This window comes from Octopus bimaculoides, chromosome 1, assembly GCF_046866305.1.
Source record: "Octopus bimaculoides isolate indiv1 chromosome 1, ASM4686630v1, whole genome shotgun sequence".
Classification (NCBI taxonomy): Eukaryota; Metazoa; Mollusca; class Cephalopoda; order Octopoda; family Octopodidae; genus Octopus; species Octopus bimaculoides.
In genome coordinates this window covers 25862347-25874269 of record NC_142928.1, presented here as the reverse complement: position 1 = coordinate 25874269, position 11923 = coordinate 25862347, and the positions used below count along the sequence as shown (strand labels likewise).

General features: G+C 38.8%; 1 protein-coding gene across 1 annotated transcript in view; it reads left to right on the top strand.

Moving 5' to 3' along the window:
- Window positions 1–11732: 11732 nt before the first annotated feature.
- Window positions 11733–11923, top strand: part of LOC106868535 (interleukin 17-like protein) — a 6255-nt gene continuing 6064 nt past the window's right edge. The window contains exon 1 of the mRNA XM_014913838.3: window positions 11733–11923. This exon is cut by the window's right edge and continues 45 nt beyond it. The gene's annotated coding sequence lies outside the window, so the exon portion shown is untranslated.

Below are 11923 nucleotides of genomic sequence, written 5' to 3'. Positions count from 1 at the left end.
GATCTATGCAAGGGTGATAAAGTTAGTCTCTTAAAATAGTAGGGACAGAAATTTATTATCGAACTCAAAATGTAAAGAGAGACAAAATGCTGGTAAATACCTCGGCTGGCGTGCTAACGATTCTAGATGGTCATCGCTTGAAAGGGTAAACTTATCAATAATATGAATATAATGATTTCATTGCATTATTTGCATTTCCTCGGCAGGAGTCTTAAAAATTTTTAATCGGTGAGGTCGATAGTGAATAAACACGATGCCTATTGCATCCCCAAAATCTGAGGCCATGACCTTTTCTGTACATGAAACGACCTTGGCCTCCTTAGAGTAGAAGAGGTGGGATGTTTCGATTGTAAGCATTATTTCTTTGTATCTGGCTCAAAGGGATGAATACAACACTCATCATGGATCTGCGTCAAACAATGTCAGATTTTATTTACCCTAGTATTTGACTGATACTTTATTTTATCAACCTCGAAAGGTAGTGCCAGAGGAACTGCCGCTGTGTATTTTGTCCAACGCGCTAACGATTCTGTCAGCTCACCATCTTGATCGGATTGATAATAACAATTTCAAATGTTGGTAGCATTCATAGAACTGGTTTGCTTCTTGCAAAAAATTGCATGAAAACTACTAATTATAACTAACTAATGAACTTTATCAATCCTCTCAAATACACAATATGAAACTTTGTTTAGCTTCGATCATTTGTTAGTAAAAATGCAAAGTTAAATCATGAAATATGCAATCATGCAAATAAGCCGCACTTCCTGAGATTATTGGCTTTGTAATGGTTTCAAATTTTGACACAAGCAATTCTACTAAGAGAAACGACTGCTGCTAAATATACTTTGAACACTGGTACTTGTATATCATGGCAAGAGTCCGATGACTGAAACAAGTAAATAGAATTAAAAATATTACTTCCCAACCACATGGTTCTGGATTCAGTCCCACTGCGTGGCATCTCGGACGAGTGTTTTCCAGTATAGACTCGGGCTGACTAAATCCTTGTGAGTGGATTCGGGAGCCGGAAACTGAAAGAAGCCCGTCGTATATATATGTGTGTGTGTGTGTGTGTGTGTGTGTGTGTGTGTGTGTGTGTGTGTGCGCGCGCGTGTGTGTGTGTATTTCTCTCCCCAGCACCGTTTGACAACTGGTACTGGTATGTTTATGCCCCTGTAACTTAGCGAGTCAGCAAAAGAGACCTACCGAATAAGCAACAGTACTGGGGTCGATACATTCAACAAAAAATTATATATATATATATATATATATATATATATATATATAAAGTAAAAGTGTCAAAAGGAAGAGTAAGTACGGTTAGGCAGCTTTTTAATCGCTACAAATGTTTCGATACATACAGATCCTCGTATATACAGGATTTAAAGTTTAAATTAAATTATTTAACGATTTATCTGTATATGAAGATCTATATGTATCTCCTCATGCGATACTGAATTACTGTCTCCGTAAGCAATATTTAGATTTCGATGCTACAACGTCCATGGCTTCTTCTTTGAAACTAACCAACGCTGACGGTTTCAACTCGCTCGGAATTAGTCTGTTATGACGTTCGATATGAGCTGCAATGTGCACGTTGTCTGTTTATTTATTCAGTTGCAACACGTTATTCTGCACCTGTCAAACTGTACCATTACGCAAAATACATTCATCCATTAGCTCATACGTATACAATCACTTGCACATCGATATACCGTACATCACTGAGTGTTGCTATACACACACACACACACACACATATATATATACACTCACACGCAGACACGTACACGCATACATATATATGTATATATATATATATATATATATATATATATATATATATATATATATATATATATATATAATCATAAATATACAGGGATTAGCAGGAGTTGCTTCTCCAACATACTGAGAATTCAGAAATAGCAGTCAAAGAACTACTGATTCCAAACTACAAATTTTTTCTCTAACGGATGGCGATATTTATGGCACACACAGAAGAAACGCCTGCTAATCCCTGTATATTTATGATTATAAATGGTTTTACCGATAAAGGTTTTTTCATACTGAGCTACTCGGCAAAATTGTTAATTATTAATTTTATTACTAATTGACGATTCCCTGCCCTATATATCTGTATTCTGATTGCGACATCTAATCAGAACGCAATCTTGACTTTCCAAATCCGTTTCCGTCGAACAAATAACAATATAAATGGGACCCCTATCCAATACACAACCCGCAACGATAAACATTTTCAGTTCCCCAAACAGAGCTCTTTTTTTTTTAGCCATGATGCAACTGGCAAAAGAGCTACAAAAGAGCATTCTAGCCATTACACAATGTTACCCTCCACCACCATCATTTTGCATAAACTCTCATTGCATCCATTAACAAGCAAATCACTAAAACAGTTAGAATCCGACACCACTATCACCTCAACATTTTTGCTCAATGCACCAGGCACCAGCCCTTCCACCAATGCCCAAAAATGGAAGATCCAATTTATTGAGGATTGGGTAAATTACCATCCACACCATATTCCTTTCTTCGTCCTCACAGAGATCCATTTCAATAACTTCCACTTGGAAGCTGAGGTGTGAGTGAAGAATTTTACAGTTAACCGTACAGATCGTGTCAGCAGAAGAAAGAGTGAGACCGCCATTTTCGTGCACGATTCTTTTTCAGCTGAAGCAATGGCCGTATTTACCAATGGCTACCGTGAAGCAGCTTCTATGTATAATAAAACCAACAATTTGATAGTAGTTGCGCTCTATAAGCCACCTCTAACTCCTTTTCTACGCTTCAAGGAATGCCTCAACAGTAGTAAGCGTTTCATCCATCAGTATCGTGCTGACAACATATTGATCGGTGACTTCAATCTTCGCAATGTTGATTGGTCCACAAACAGCTTGGAACCAGGTTTTCTACCTCAACCCCTGATAAGGAAGCAATCGAATTGCTTTTTGATTTCATGGATGAGTTTTTTTCCTGACTCAACTTCTTCTAGAACCAACAGGGTGTCACAAAAATACCTTGGACCTGGTGTTCAATAACCGCACTGACATTGTCTACAATAATGCAGTGGAAAAAAATGCCACTACTCTCAGACCATGACATGGTTCTCTGCGATCTGAGATTCTACTATCCAAAGATCAAACCCAATGACATCTCTTCAACCCACCCATTGGACACTATGGATTTTCATAAGGCAGACGGGGATTCAATCAATCATGATCTTTCACAAGTTGATCGGGCCTTCACGCACGCACATACCCTCTCCAACATAAACTCATCATGGCAGACATTTGTTGATACTGTAACAAATATATGCGCAAAACATACTCCTTTAAGATCAGTAAACAAACCTAAGTGCAGCAATTATCAGGATCATAAAAAGAATTAACAGGAAAGTCAACCAACTTAAATACTGCCAGCAGCAACGCACCCATTTGACTGCCATTGCATCATGTGAATCGATAAAAAAAAACCCAGAAAAGTATAACCATCATTAACAATCAACGAGCAGCTGAGGAGAATTGGTCCATTGAGAAAATCAAACTGAATCTCAAAGTGTTCTTTTCATTTGCAAAAAAAAAAAAATTTAAAAAATTAAAGACGCTGTTTCTATTGCTGCTCCTCTGGTTGATGAGAACAATACGCTACATAATGATGCAACATCCATGTGTGAGATACTGCAGAAACAATACTGCACTGTCTTCAGTAACGCTAATGCGGTTGATCTGGCTAGTATCAGTGATGTAAACCCTCAACTAACCATATCTGACATAAATTTTGGTGCTCCTGATATCCTAACAGAAATAGATAAGATCAAGCACAACTCGGCTATAGGTCCCGATACGTTCCCTACCACTGTCCTGAAGATGTGTCGACATCAAATTTCACCCCCTCTAGCTGAGCTCTGAGGGAACTCACTTGACGCAGGCTACATTTTCTTTCCCATTCTGTCATTCCAGTTTTTAAAAAAGGAAACAAATCTCTTTTCATTGAACAACCGTCCGCTTTCACACACACACACCCCACCACATAACATTAAAGCATTTGATAGGGTAGTGAGATCGCGAATAACTCATTTCCTCGAAGACAACAATCTGCTGAACCCCAACCAGCATTGTTTCTGTGATGGCAAGGACTGCCTGTCGCAGCTTCTGCACCATTTTGATGAAATTTTAAAATCTTTGGGAGAGGGCTCCAACACTGACGTCATATACCTTGATTTCAGCAAGGCATTTGACAGAGTGGACTATAAAATCCTGCTGAAGAAACTTCCAACATTGGAGTCCGTGGAAAGTTGCTGCAGTGAATAAAGTGTTTCCTGATGAACAGAACCCAACCTGTTATATTTGAGGGAATCCGATCAAGCTCAGCCAGTGTCAGTAGTGGTGTCCCACAAGGTACTGTGTTGGGCCCACTCCTCTTCATTATCTACATCAATGACATAATAGTAGATGTCGCAAAACATTCTACATTGAAAATCTTTGCAGATGATTCCAAACTCCAGAAGGCCATAAAATGTATGGGAGACCGAACATACCTTCAGTCTGTTTTCTGTTGTCCAATGGGCGGAAAAACAATATGCTTCTAAATGGAGATAAGTTTAAGTTGATCCATTTTAGAAAAGAAGAAACTCTGAAACTACCATATGCCCTCGAGCGACTCCCTAGTAACATACAACAACACCAGGGGCCTTGGAGTAATTGTTGATAACAATCTAAGCTGGAGTTTCCACGTAAACAGCAAGGTTGATGTGCACCCAGATTCTGAAAACTTTCCGTTCTAGAGATGCCCACACCATCATCCTTTTCTAATCTACTTTTGCCCGACACCACCTTACATACATTTGCCCACTCTGGTCTCCCCACACGTAGCAAATCATTATGAAAGTGGAAGCACTCTAAAGGTCAATAACAAGAAAGATAGACGGCATGATAGGCATTGACCATTCGGGTCGACTGCCAAAACTCAATCTCTACTATTTCCAACGCCGCCGGGAGTGCTACATCATTTGTGGGATGTGGAAAATATTACATGAATATTGCACAGATGATACTGGCATCAATTTTAAAATTCACCCAAAACTTGGCCCCCGTTCTATCCACCCACTACAAAAATCGAACTCAGGACACATATCAACATTACGACACAACAACTTTACCTCAACCATCCCAGCTCTCTTTAATATCATAACAATGTACGTCAAAACGGAAACAAATCCCATACGCCCGGATATGTTTCCAACAATAATAACTCTTTCCTAGAGTGGGCCATGGTTCCTCATATAAGGCTAAAAGACTTCACCAGGTGGTGCTATTAAATTAGACATGGCTTGGGCCTCTACTGGCCAAAACTCATCAAAGTTATATATATATATATATATATATATATATATATATATATATGTGTGTGTGTGTGTGTGTGTGTGTGTGTGTGTGTGTGTGTGTGTGTGTGTGCGTGCGTGTGTGTGTGTGTATGTATATATATATATATATATATATATATATATATATATATATATATATATATATATATATGGTGGTTGTCTACTCCTTAAACAGAGTTTGACCACCTCCTGCACCTACACCTTAGCCCTTTCATGGCGTCTGATGTGGCTTTTTAAACCAGACAGTGTTTTGAAAAAACACCCACACATATTGCACCTCTGATTTGCACTACCAATACCTGCAAGTAAGTTCTGCTCATTGTGGATCCTAACATGTCTTTTAAGACCCCCATACATACACCACACTCTCTTTCCTCCTCTGTCTCTCCCTGCATCTCTTACTCTCTCCCCATGTATATACATATACACATACATACACACACACACGCATATATATATTATGTATGTATGTATGTATATATATATATATAAATATAAATGAATATATATATATACATACACACACACACACACACACACACACACACATATATATATATATATATATATATATATATATATATATATATATATATAAGCATGTCAGTATGTATTTATACATACATATATGTATGATGCAGCACGTCAAACTACTTCATTTGTTATACAAAACAAGGTCATACACCAGCTTGTTGCAAATACTGCTACACTATTATGGAGCCGACGAGGAAGCCTTCTACATTGACTGTCACTTGCAAGAAATACCAGTCACATCCCTCTCAAACGACACTATATACCCTTTAATAATGAACGGAAGGACACGTCGAACAATGTACTCGTATATTTGAACAAATAAAACTCGGATAGAGCTCACATAAACTTAAACAGCTACTACACTCTCAATATCATTTTTTCTGTCATTCTCTTTCTTTGTATACCTGTCGCTCTCTCTCTCCCTCTCTCTCCTCTCTCTCTCTCTCTCTCTCTCTCTCTCTCTCTCTCTCTCTCTCTCTCTCTCACTTTCTCTCACAATATATGTACAAATATGTGTAGTTGTATAGCAGGGTGTAAATCTGTCTGTCTATCTGTCTGTCTACTTATCTGTCTATCTAATCTTTTTACAGTATATTTCTCCACTTTCTCTTTCATACACATATAATATCTCATTTCTTTCTTGCCTGTATTCGTATCAGTCACGCTCTATTTATTTAAAAATACAATAAGTAAGCAATATCAGTTCACTTCTCATATATACATTTCAGTATTTACATCGTGACATTCCGTCAGTTGTGGAGGCGCGTGGCTTGGTTATGGTGTCAGCATCATGATTGTAAGATTGTGGTTTCGATTCCTGGACCGGGCGACGCGTTGTGTTCTTGAACAAAGCACCTCATTTCACATTGCTCCAGTCCACTCAGCTGGCAAAAATGAGTAACACTGCGATGGACTGGCGTCCCGTCCGGCTGCGGAACACATACGCCATTGAACCCGGGAAACCGCGCCCATGAATCCGACTAGGCTTTAAAAGGGCACATTTTTTTTTTATTCCGTCTGTTACGACGACGAGGGTTCCAGTTGATCCGATCAACGGAACAGCCTGCTCGTGAAATTAACGTGCAAGTGGCTGAGCACTCTACAGACACGTGTACCCTTAACGTAGTAATCGGGGATATTCAGCGTGATACAGTGTGACAAGGCTGACCCTTTCAATTACAGGTACAACAGAAACAAGCAGTAAGAGTGAGAGAAAGTTGTGGTGAAAGAGTACAGCAGGGTTCGCCACCATACCCTACCGGAGCCTCGTGGAGCTTTAGGTGTTTTGACTCAGTAAACACTCACAACGCCCGGTCTGGGAATCGAAACTGCGATGCTACAACCGCCAGTCCGCTGCCCTAACCACTGGTCCATTGCGCCTCCACAGTATTTACATACAAACACACACGCGTTCATGCAACACTTATCCTCTTTCTCTCTCCTTCCCCTGTTCTTTGTACACGAATACAAGCATTTATATATGTATGCATGTAAATACTTATGTTTTCATGCTTGCATGCATGTATGTATACACACATAGAATTAAATTTATTTATTTATTTATATACGTGCGCCAACATACATATATATACATATGTATATTTAGATATACTTATATACATATTCACACCAATACGCATACATTCATATAAAACACACACATACATACATACATACATACATACATACACACATACATACATGCATACATACTTAAGTACTTATGTACATATGTACATACGTGCGTATGTAAGAAGATATGCAGATGTGTGAAATTTCTAAAGAAGTAGACGATAGCATGTGAAGACAAAATTGTAACGGGAATGAGAAGGCAGTGAGCTTTCTCATACAAACACTCACACATCCATAAATTAGTTTATTGCGGGATTTTTTAGTACTTGCTCGTAAATTAGTATGGATTGCCAGGATTTCCTGAGCATCAGTATACCAAAATCAGAGTTGAACCTGTTTAAACATAAAGGTATGATGGTGAAGGAAAACGCAAGCTGCAGTGAGTGGAGGGTGGAAGTAGGTAGTTCGATAGGGGTGTGGGGAGTGCTGAAGCAAGAAAGGTCAAGAAGATATAAGAGAGTCAAATCAGGAAAATGGAACGGGTGAATGATATGTGTATAGAGAAAAGTAGAAGTGGAGAGTTAGGAAATAAGTAGATGGCGTGGGTGGGTAGTATTTTGATGGGTCGTTGTATTGTTCGGTGTGACAATAGATGCTAATAGTTAAGGATGGTGGGGCTGTAAAACTAATGGTAATTCGAATAGTGAAAGAAGAGGCGAGTATTAAAGGGATGGAAATTGTCCTTATAGAAACTAGATGGTTGGCGAAGCGGTAGCTGGAAGAATTAAAGTAAAATGGTGATGGGGAGAGAGAGTACTGAGGCATGAAGAATGTATGAGAGTAAAAAGAGGGCGGTAGAGTCAGGGGTAGAACGAAGTGGTGATTATTTGGTAGCCAAGACAAGACTAGGTAGTGCTAAGTGCTTCTGGTTGAAGAAGAAGCTTGGAGAGGATAGGGAAAGAGTTCGAAGTATGACTATGGGGTGGGTGTAAAGTTAGGTGTGCTAGGCAAGAGGAATGTGTAAAGATAATCTTTAGAAGAAATATCTATTAGAAGGGTTAATATTAGTGGAGGGAATCACATAGATTTAACATACTGGGTAAACGATGAGTATTATCTGTGTTTACATGAGAGGATTACGTCTGCGAATCTACTTAGTAATAACGTAGACTCTCACTTGGTAAGTGAGTAGTGCTACAACCCGGCATTTGTAGACAACCTCTAAGACGGTGAAGTTGAGACACTCGGAGGTTGTAGGTCCTGCTTGCGCTGGGGCCGGAATTGGTCCTTGGTATATGTGGTCATATTGATAGTATTATAGAGAGTAGAATTAAGGTTGGTATTATTGAGTCGGGTGGGGTTTCTAAGGGTTGTGTTATTGCTACCATGTGGGTTGGGTGGGAGTTCAGTGGGATAGATGGAAGGGTCCAAGAACAGGTGGTGAAGTTTGCGTCTATTAGAGGAAACAATACAATATTTACCATTTGACGGATATTTGTCCCCAATGTTTCGGCTGATATGCCCTCATCAGGTGTCTTGGGGAAGGTATAATAATAATAATTATTATTATTATTATTATTATTATTAGTAGTAGTAGTAGTAGTTTTCAGGTCACTGCTTGGAATCGAACTCGGAATCTTGGGGCTAGTAGCCCGCGCTCTTAGCCACTACGCCATATGCCAGTGGGTAATTTTAGGGCTTACAAATCTAATATTCTCCTATCCTTCCTTAATACCGGTTCGCATATGCTATTCATATCGGCATGCGGTCTGCTTAGGAGGTTGTTGTGTCCTAGCATATATGCTGCTTCTTTCAGTTTTCGTATTTTCCAGTGGTTTTCTCTATCTATTATTTTAACTTCATCCCACAGGGAGAGGTGGTCTCTATTTTTCCATACATGATCAGCTATATCCGATTTATCAATATCTCCCCATGTCACAGCTTAGCGGTGTTCTTCTACCCTTATTTTGAGGGGATAGCATGTTTTGCTTTTGTATTACCTGCGACAGCTGTATGGGATGTAGTACTCGCAGTCTTTGGTCATATTCTCTTTTATTGGTGGTTTTACTCGAAGGTGAAATTTGCGAAGTGTTGTATTACTCTTGAATACTATCCTGATGTCATATGTGTCGCGTATCTTTTGCATCTTTTCAGAGAGGCTTTTCCCATATGGTAGACAGACTTTAGACAGTTTATTGGTTTCATCCTCTCTTTTCTTCATAATTGGAGTGGATAGTATGTTTTGGGGGTAGTTGTTGCTTAATAGATTGTTACTGAGCTTGATCATTTCTTCGTGGTGGTTATCACGATCACTACTTATATTCTTTGCGCGATGTTTTAGGCACTCAGCAATCCTTCTCTTTACACTTTATTCCCACCATCCATACTCTATCGGTGTTTAGAATTTTAAAGGAAAAATTTGGTAGGGATTCAACCTGGAGAGATAAAGATACTGCAAACTATAGGATCCCGGTCTTGCTACTCTTGGTGAACGTAGAACCCGTGGGTATAGTGGATGGGGCTACATTGGGAGGCTTGAGATCATTATAGCTTGGAGATGGCCAGTGGGGATAGCTATTGCAAGGTGTATGGATTATTCTCACACCTAAATTCTCATATTTTTCAAGACAATTATACTTTAATCTTTATGTTATATTCTCTTATTGTAGATCTACAAACCACTAAGAAAATAAGGATTTATTCCTATTACTTTATGATACTACGTAAGTTTATAAGCCTTCCATAGATCAGTACTAGTTTCTTATTTTTTTATTGCCCACAAGGGGCTACACACAGAGGGGACAAACAAGGACAGACAAAGGGATTAAGTCGATCGTATCGATCCCCAGTGCGTAACTGGTACTTAGTTTATCGACCCCGAAAGGATGAAAGGCAAAGTCGACCTCGACGGAATTTGAACTCAGAACGTAGCGGCAGACGAAATACCGCTAAGCATTTCGCCCGGCGTGCTAACGTTTCTGCCAGATCGCTCTAGTACTAGATCAGTACTAGTTTCGCTTACCAGGGTGACATTGATTCTTTATCATGTTTAAATAGGATCTAATCTCCCATATTTTTTTTATATTCTAATTGGTGAATCCCTTGATTATTTGAATTTAATATTTACTGTATATTAAGTAACATTATCGACAGTATAAGCTTTCATTTAATTGACATGATAATCTATATTTTTTGTGATCTATTTTGAAAGTGTTTCAAGTGTTACTCTGAAAGTTAGAAACAGTATATTTGGAACTTATTTATTGTTTTGATATATTGACGATAACATAATGTAAAGTAGAAGGTATTGTACAATATTTTTTTTAAATTTCAAGTCAGATCTCAACAACTATTGTTTTGGAATGAATAATTACTCTATATTGACATATATACATTTGTTTTTCAACCTTTTTTTTTTAACAAGTCGTGTTTTACTCCAGAGAAACTAAAACTAAGAAAGAATATGTACAAATAGGCGCAGGAGTGGCTGTGTGGTAAGTAGCTTGCTTACCAACCCCATGGTTCTGGGTTCATTCCCACTGCATGGCACCTTGGGCAAGTGTCTTCTACTATAGCCTCGGGCCGACCAAAACCTTGTGAGTGGATTTGCTAGACGGAAACTGAAAGAAGCCTGTCGTATATATATATGTATATATATATGTATGTGTGTGTATATGTTTGTGTGTCTGTGTTTGTCCCCCCCCCAACATCGCTTGACAACCGATGCTGGTGTGTTTACGTCCCCGTAACTTAGCGGTTCGGCAAAAGAGACTGATAGACTAAGTACTAGGCTTCCAAAGAATAAGTCCTGAGGTCGATTTGCTCGACTAAAGGCGGTGCTCCAGCATGGCTGCAGTCAAATGACTGAAACAAGTAAAAGAGTAAAAGAGTAAAAGAGTAAATATTGATTTCAAATTTTGGCAGAAGCTCAACAGTTTGGGGAAAGTGGGTAAATCGATTATATGATCCCCAGTACTCAAACTGGTACTTATTTTACCAACCCAGACAGGATGGAAGGCAAAGTAGAACCCAGAATATCACGTTGAGCAAAATACTGCTAAGCCTTTTTGCCGGGCTTGCTACCGTACATGGATATTAGAAAGGAGAAGCATTTATTTCCTAACAAAATTATATACGTGTCGACGACAGATTCACCACTTCCATAAAGCCACTCCCGTATTCATGGTTTGACAGGTACATATATAAATACGGCGGAACTACCACTTTGCCGGACGTATACTTTGCCGCACACTGGTTTCAAATTCCATATATATCATTAATACATAGCACTGCTGATCTCTAAACTCAGCATATATAAGTAGATGCCATACATTTAATACCATTTCAAATGTTTATCACAGTGAGAAGCGAAAATACTCAGGTTTGAGCTTTAAAATATCTTAGTTACCG